The sequence below is a fragment of the Carya illinoinensis genome, chromosome 10, assembly GCF_018687715.1.
Source record: "Carya illinoinensis cultivar Pawnee chromosome 10, C.illinoinensisPawnee_v1, whole genome shotgun sequence".
Lineage (NCBI taxonomy): Eukaryota > Viridiplantae > Streptophyta > Magnoliopsida > Fagales > Juglandaceae > Carya > Carya illinoinensis.
Genome location: NC_056761.1, coordinates 8,019,358 through 8,027,938, shown reverse-complemented (window position 1 = coordinate 8,027,938; position 8,581 = coordinate 8,019,358).

Genomic DNA, 8,581 nt, shown 5'->3' with positions numbered 1-8,581 from the left:
CGTAGATACTTTATGCATTTCACTAATAGACTCACGTACACTCAATCTAGTCTGTTGACTCCAAATCAACCACGAAGCTACCCTTATCTCCTCTATTATTCATTACATCCCAAGCCTCCTCATTTCTCTCCCAATGATCCCACACCACGAAGCTAAATATTTTTGAGCCAACAACACATCTCCTCTAGCTAATTCAACCCTAGTTATTCATTTTAACAAAATTAATTTCAATAATATTTCCATTTCTGAAAAAAAAAAAAAGAATCTTAAAAGTTACATAATTTTCAATTACCAAGCATGTCCAACAACTATCACGCTTGCAACTATGAACTCCCTTCATCTATCTAGAAAAGAAGGCCACCGGTGATCCGATGTCATGCTCTGCATGTTTGACTTTAGAATTGTTGGTGCCTTAAGCTCTTCCCTCTTCTTTTCTTCCGCTTCTATCATCCTTCATCACCCATGCACCTAGTCCAAACGCCCCCCAAGGAGCACATCTTCTTACATTCCAAAACTTTATTACTAATAATGTTTCTTTTGACAATTCAGCCTCGAAATCATTAAGTTAGAACTTATTGAAATCTTATTTTTGTAGGAAAGGGGAGTAACTCTTCTCGAACTATCATTATAGTCGTGCCGGCTGTTGTTCCCATGGTGTTAATTTTCTAGATATGCACCTGTATCTGTTTCAGGATGAGGAAGCAAAGGAAGTAAGTTGAAAGTAAGTTTAAAATTGGTTCATTGTTTCCTAATTGTTAAGTATTTGGTTTATCTTAAATATGGAAATCATAAGAAAACTTAGACATTGAGGAAACTAAGAAAAGTTTCACTTTTTGGCATATATATTCTGGTTTAGTTTTAAGCAGTGCTGGTGAGAACAAGAATGACATCAGATTCTCTGTTGTAACAATGAATTAAGCTAATGTTTTATGCATATAAATTGCTCATTGATCATTAAGCTATGGACTTATCTTTTCACAGTGGATGAAATCAACAATGCTAAACCTTTGCAATTTGACTTCAGCACAATTAGAGTTTGCTATAGGTAACTTTTCCGATGTAAACAAACTTGGGCAAGGTGGATTTCGTACTGTTTACAAGATAATTGAACAATATGATCATATGATAAACTGGCTATGTCATGAATCTGTAACTTGAATTACTAGAGGACAAGAGTCATTTGACATGAATACATCTATTCAGGGCAAGTTTCCAAATAGACAAGAAATAGCTATGAAAAGGCTTTCTGGGAGTTCGGAACAAGGCAATCAAGAATTTAAGAACAAGATCTTATTAGTTGCCAAGCTTCATTACTGGAATTTAGTAAGGCTCCTAGGTTTCTGCTTCGAAGGAAATGAAAGACTTCTTGTCTATGAGCTTATGGCAAATACAAGCCTTAACCACTTCATATTTGGTACGATTACATTTTTTCAAGTTGCATGTATGTTCCAACACACTTGGATATATATTTATATGTATATATATTTGACCTATAAACTCCCATATATATGCTTAATTGAATGTGTAGATCCAAGCAAGCGTATAGATTTGGATTGGAAAATTCAATACAAAATCATAATAGGTATTGCTCGAGGGCATCAATATCTTTATGAAGATTCTCAATTTTGCATTATTCATCATGATCTCAAAACTAGTAATGTTTTGTTAGATGAAGAAATGAACCTAAAAATTTTAGATTTTGATATGACATGACAGTTTACACTAGATCAAACTCAGGCTAATACAAGGAGAATTGTGGGAACCTAGTAAGTATCTATGCTAATATCTTGTAAATATTTCTATCTCCTATAAATTAATAAAAGGATTAATAAGGAAGATTTTCAATCAATTTCAACATTACTGATGTACGTCCTCATGTAGTGGATATATGGCTCCGGAGTATGCAATGCAAGCACAAATTTCAGTGAAGTCCGATGTCTTTAGTTACGGTGTGACGCCCCCAAATTCCGTTTGGGATCGGACGGACATTTGAAGCGTCGAGACATGCAACACAAGGTTACCTGCCCCCGTTCATGACATATAAGATGTAATAATCCTAACATGCATCTAACATTATGCAATATTCGCAGCGGATAATTTTTTTATTTAGCAATACTATGCACCAAACTGAAAATATCTCAATACTTGAAACATACTTCATACATAAAGATCCATTGAATAACTAAGATCACAGCACTATTCCAAAATAGTTATGATCCAATAGTACTGGAGATGCAACTCCATCGTACAAGTAGTAATTTAACTACTATATTAACATTAACGACGCACCGTCGTTCAGTTGACTGTGTCTAGTTGGTCAGCTCCTGATCCTCCTTTAGGTCCTGTAACAAGATCTACCATTCGGGGGGAATGGTAGTTGGGACTACCACAGTGAGATTTGATTACAAATCTCAGCAAGTTAACAAAAAACTTCCATACAGACTAATGATGCATGTATGACAGTAAAAGCATAAATGCATAATCAAATTCATAAGTAATTAAAGCATAACTTAGCGTACAACATAACATAATTGACATAGCTTAAATTGAATCATGAACTGAACTTGACTTAGCATGAACTTGCTCTGAAACTTGAATTAACATGAAAAATACATACTCCACAGTTGTTGTGGCCCCATGTATTCTACGTGTAAATACATACTCCACAGTTGTTGTAGCCCCATGTATTCCATACAAACTTGACTTAACATTAAAAATACATACTCCACAGTTGTTGTGGCCCCATGTATTCTACACAAACTTGACTTAACATGAAAAATACATACTCCACAGTTGTTGTGGCCCCATGTATTTTACGCATCACAATTGTAGTTAAATACATACTCCACAGTTGTTGTGGCCCCATGTATTCTACACAAACTTGACTTAACATTAAAAATACATACTCCACAGTTGTTGTGGCCCCATGTATGCTACAAAAACTTAACTTAACATGAAAAATACATACTCCACAGTTGTTGTGGCCCCATGTATTTTACGCATCACAATTGTAGTTAAATACATACTCCACAGTTGTTGTGGCCCCATGTATTCTACACAAACTTGACTTAACATTAAAAATACATACTCCACAGTTGTTGTGGCCCCATATATTCTACAAAAACTTGACTTAACATGAAAAATACATACTCCACAGTTGTTGTGGCCCCATGTATTTTACGCATCACAATTGTAGTTAAATACATAATCCACAGTTGTTGTGGCCCCATGTATTCTACAAAAACTTAACTTAACATGAAAAATACATACTCCACAGTTGTTGTGGCCCCATGTATTTTACGCATCACAATTGTAGTTAAATACATACTCCACAGTTGTTGTGGCCCCATGTATTCTACACAAACTTGACTTAACATTAAAAATACATACTCCACAGTTGTTGTGGCCCCATGTATTCTACAAAAACTTGACTTAACATGAAAAATACATACTCCACAGTTGTTGTGGCCCCATGTATATTACGCATCACAATTGTAGTTAAATACATACTCCACAGTTGTTGTGGCCCCATGTATTCTACACAAACTTGACTTAACATTAAAAATACATACTCCACAGTTGTTGTGGCCCCATGTATTCTACAAAAACTTGACTTAACATGAAAAATACATACTCCACAGTTGTTGTGGCCCCATGTATTTTACACATCATAATGTACTCAAGATGAAATGTGACTGGAATACGAAAGGAATGAAGTCCTGACGTAACATAACGTGACTTGAACATAACTTAGAATACATGACCAACTTGAGATAGAAACATTTCGTAACATGGCATAACATATAATAGACAACATATTTAACATGACATACTTGCAACAGTGAATATTACATGACTTGACTCACATGTAATAGATGACATACTTAGCATGACGTACTTGTAATGTACAGTAATACATAACAGAATATATTATGTAACAGATAAAAATTGATGACAGAATAAATTCTGTATAATAGACAATTACATGATAACTTGACATGGCATGACACATATGATAACATACATACATACACTGTAGTTCTTTTATTTAGCACACATACACAGTAGACTGCTAGTAAGTTAAAAGCTAACTTACCTCGATCTCCGCGTTTCTTATAAAACTTCAAGTGCGATCACGAGGAACTGTAATTAGTGATTCTAAAAGTTAGAACTAAATCACTAATAATTTGAAATATGGAAAATACTAACTTAAAGAGTAAAATTTTCATTTTACTCTCTACATGTGGGAAAATGACCGTTTTACCCATAACTTAAGGATTTTGCATACTAACTCTAAAAGTTTCTAAAATTTACATTCCTCATGTAAATTTTATCCTAAACTTAAATATCAACTCAGAAAAATTTAAAACAAAACACAACTATGAAAAACACACTATGGTTGAAACATCCATAGGTCATTTCCCTTTATTTTTGTTGCAATTCCTTCCAACTTCAAAACTCATGCTTAAACCAAAATTTTGCAACAAACATCTTCCAATCCTAAGTTCAAAACCATACTTAAAACATCCATTTAGAAAAAGCTAATAATCAACACCAAACTTTTTTTTTTGTAAAAAGATCCAAGCACTTGAATCACAAGTTTTGACCTTAAATCAAAACATCTCCAAGAATTTCAAAAATAAAATCTTACTTCTAACATATTCATAATATCATCCTAACATCAACCATGCTTTAAATCATCAAACTAAAGTCACCAAAATCACAAAATAACATTTGGAGTTTTTGGTTTTACACTTAGTCCAAAAACAGAAACTTTTTCCTCAACTAGTTTTGATAAATCTCTTGATCTATGACTTATAAATATATGATCTTCAAACCAAACCATCACATGGTTTAAAAAGATGTCCTAAAACATATATAAGTTTCTAATTCAAGATCACATGGTTAGAAATTAACCAAAACATAAATTTAGCCAAGAATATCCACACTTTGGCTTATTTGAATATCTCTTTGCATAAAATTTCATATCTTTGAAACTAACATCAAATATCTTCAAAATAATAATATAACATGTATATAAGATGTTTAGGATCCTCCAATAAAATTATCAAAGTCATTAGAATAGGTTTAGACCACCAAAGAGTTAAACTTTCTCAAAACAGAAACTGTTTTTCCTCTTCCAGTTTCTAAGTTTCTAAATCTAAGAAAATCTTTCATCAAAACCTTTAATCATGCAAAAATCCTCAACCAATAGTCATATATACATGTTAACAATACTCCATAAAAATTTCGGACCAATATCTATCCATTAGCTTGGTCAAAAACTCCAAACTATAACATATTCTCCAGTTTATCTCCCAGAATGACCTTTCTATAGTTTACACAATATTTGACTGACCAAATGATCTTTAAATGGGGCAAATAAGATATCCATGTAAACTAGACTCAAAAAGGAACAACTTATATGAAGGAGACTTTATGATAAAACACTTACAAAAGCTTTGAAATGGGTGTACAAAAGACCTCCTAAAAGCTGTCCGAGAGAGAGTGTTTGATAATTTTTTATTGGAAGGTGTAATTAGATAATTTCGTGGGGAGAGGTGGCTGGAGATAATTATGGATGAGATATGGAAGAGATGAGGCTGGAGTTAAGAGTTGAGTGTAGTTTTCTCCTACCCAAAATATCTATAAAAGATTATCTCATAATATTTTATCTAATAATATCTATAAAAATCAACTCAAAATATTTTTACCCAATAATATTCATGAAAATTACCTCAAGATATTTCTTTTTATCCAATAATATCTACAGTTTTAAACAGACGTTTTGACCGAAAATATGAAAAAATGTTATTGCGCCATAAGACTTTAAATAACCCTCCGAGTCTAATGGCACAAACCATAATACATTTTGACACTTCTAACTATCTCCAATAATCAAAACACACTTCTGATACCATAGTAAATAATAACACTAACTATGTAGTTAGACAAAAACCTATATGATTAATGGATTCGTGAAAACTTATGGGGTTTTCACGAGGTTCTTAAAGTTAATAGAAATTTCACAATTGAATTTCAAGCGGGCTGTTACATACGGTGTGTTAGTTTTGGAGATGGTGTGCGAGCGAAAGAACAATTATTTCCAAAGTGGAGAGAATGCAGAGAATCTTCTTAGCCATGTAAGCACTATAATGTATTTTTTTTTTAGAATATTTTCCTTTAGCATTAAACTGATTTTCTCTGTAATATATATTGTCTATGCCTTTGTAATATTATCTTATAGGCATGGAAAAACTGGAGAGAATGAACAGCTTTAAATCTTATAGATCCAACATTGAGGGTTGGTTCAACGATTGAAATAATGTGATGCATCCACATAGGATTGCTATGTGTTCAAGAGAACATAGAGAGACCAACAATGGGTTCGGTCCTCCTAATACTTAATAGTTACTCTATGGCTCTATCCATACCCTCACGACCTGCATTCTTAATGTACAACATCGTTGAATCAGACATGTCGTCAAACTGATCATTCCAAGCTTCACAAAATGGGGCTTCAATGACTGACCCATATCCTCGCTAGCTAATTCTTGATCATGCCTTTAGAAAATAAGATCAATATTTATTGTGTAGCTAGCTTGTAGTTATTTTCTACGTATGTACAAGCTTAATTGAGACGTACGTAAGTCAAATGAGAGATGTGGAGGCACCTTTGTCAAAGCTTCAGCGGATGCATGAGGACTCAATTATTGTTTTCTAGCTATCCTTGTTAGAATTTTACAGGAGTTGTAATTTAGAATACAACTAAGATCTTTGATACTTCTATGATACACATGATTCGATCTAGTTATTTAATTTCATGGTTACAAGCGCGTAAACATAGCTAGATCGATCAATGCATGTTAATGTAAACAAACAAGCGCAAAATTCTCTTTGGAGCAGTAGTGGAGCAAACGACGTTTGTGCATGCAGCGTACTCATGATATCAGTTGCAATTCATGAAGAGAGAATGTTTTCTTCTACATTTCAATAAGAAAGCCGATCAGCGTTGCAGAGTGAAGAAATATTTCTTGTATATATATGGAATAATTCTATTTGAAACTTTTACGCCGCACACAATCCAAATGACATCATAATTTAATTTGAAAGATAACACACCAATATATGATTTGTCAATTGTGTTATTTTATTTAACACCAACAATGATTTGTCATCTTTGTCTTTCTATTTAAATAGAATTACAAACATGAAAAATCATATGTTGGTGTGTTGCGCTATGACTCGCATTGGTAGTTGATTTGATATTGATATTACAAAACTCATGTAATGTACTTTGAGCTATAAAAGTTTCAGGAAATGAATTTTCGCAGTATAGTTAATTTCCTGTAATAAATCTATAAATGGAAAATATTATTTTATGGGCGTATGGGCCAAGTGGGAGAATGTAAGAGTTTTATTTAAACTCTATGTCCCACACACCCATCTTAATATAATTTGAAATAGTTCAAATCTTATCAGTTAAAAGATGAATGATAATGGGATAAGAAAACTCTTAAGAAATAAAATTAAAACTCTATATCTCTAATTATAGTCAGACACAAACTCTAATATTTCTTGATGGTCAAAAATCTATAAATAGCACTGAGGGGTTAAAAGGTTCTCACCTATAATATTATTGTGTCTCTAGCCATCAGGAGATATTTGGAGGTAAAATTATTAGGGTGATCATTCTCTCATAAGTCAGGTCAAATTTTCTATCAAACAGATAGAGAAATGTATGTATACATTTCTCATTATTTTATTATTGTGGATCATAAAAAATTGAAGATCTAATTAATAATATTCATGTTAAAATATCTAACATAGGAAAGAGAGGCCTTATGATATCTTTTGCCGATGAAGAAAAGTGCTTTCAAAAGGTATGAGTAATTCTGTTTTGCTTCTTGCTTATCGATCCGTCTTAATGCTATGGAGAAAGCGATGGTTTCATAGTTGTTCGGATTTATATTATGCTATTGGGTTGCATCTTTTGATGGTTCATTTCAGAATCTTGCATTTTTGAAAGGATGTGATCTTCGTGTTAGTTTTTTCTTGATACATCGTCCATCATCTTCATTGCCAAATCTGGATTTGATCCATATTCGGTATTTAGCGGTTGCATGAATTGGCTGTTAAGCCGAATAGTACGGACTGAATGCAAAGTCATCAATTAAAAATTTAGCTTTTATATAATTCAATAGATAGATATATATAAACACACACCTTATACGCGTTCATGCACACTTTCCCTTCCTGCCAAACACATCACACGGCTAGCTTTCATATTCCTTCCTCAAGTACCTAGGGTTACCGCACTGCACGCACCACAACCCTCAGTCCGCACGTCTCACGTCTCCACGTCCAAGAAGCAACGTGTAGCCACCACCACCACCTTTCGTTGGAAGCAAAAACCATAGAAACCACCTCCACGGCTCACGAGAAACAGCAACCCCACAGCTGTAGCAACTTGTTGCATGGTTAAACCACTCTAGTCGAGCCACTGCATCTCCTCACGCCCCCACCTCATTCTACGGAAAAACCACCTAGCTGGGAACCACCAAGCATCGAAGCGCAGCTC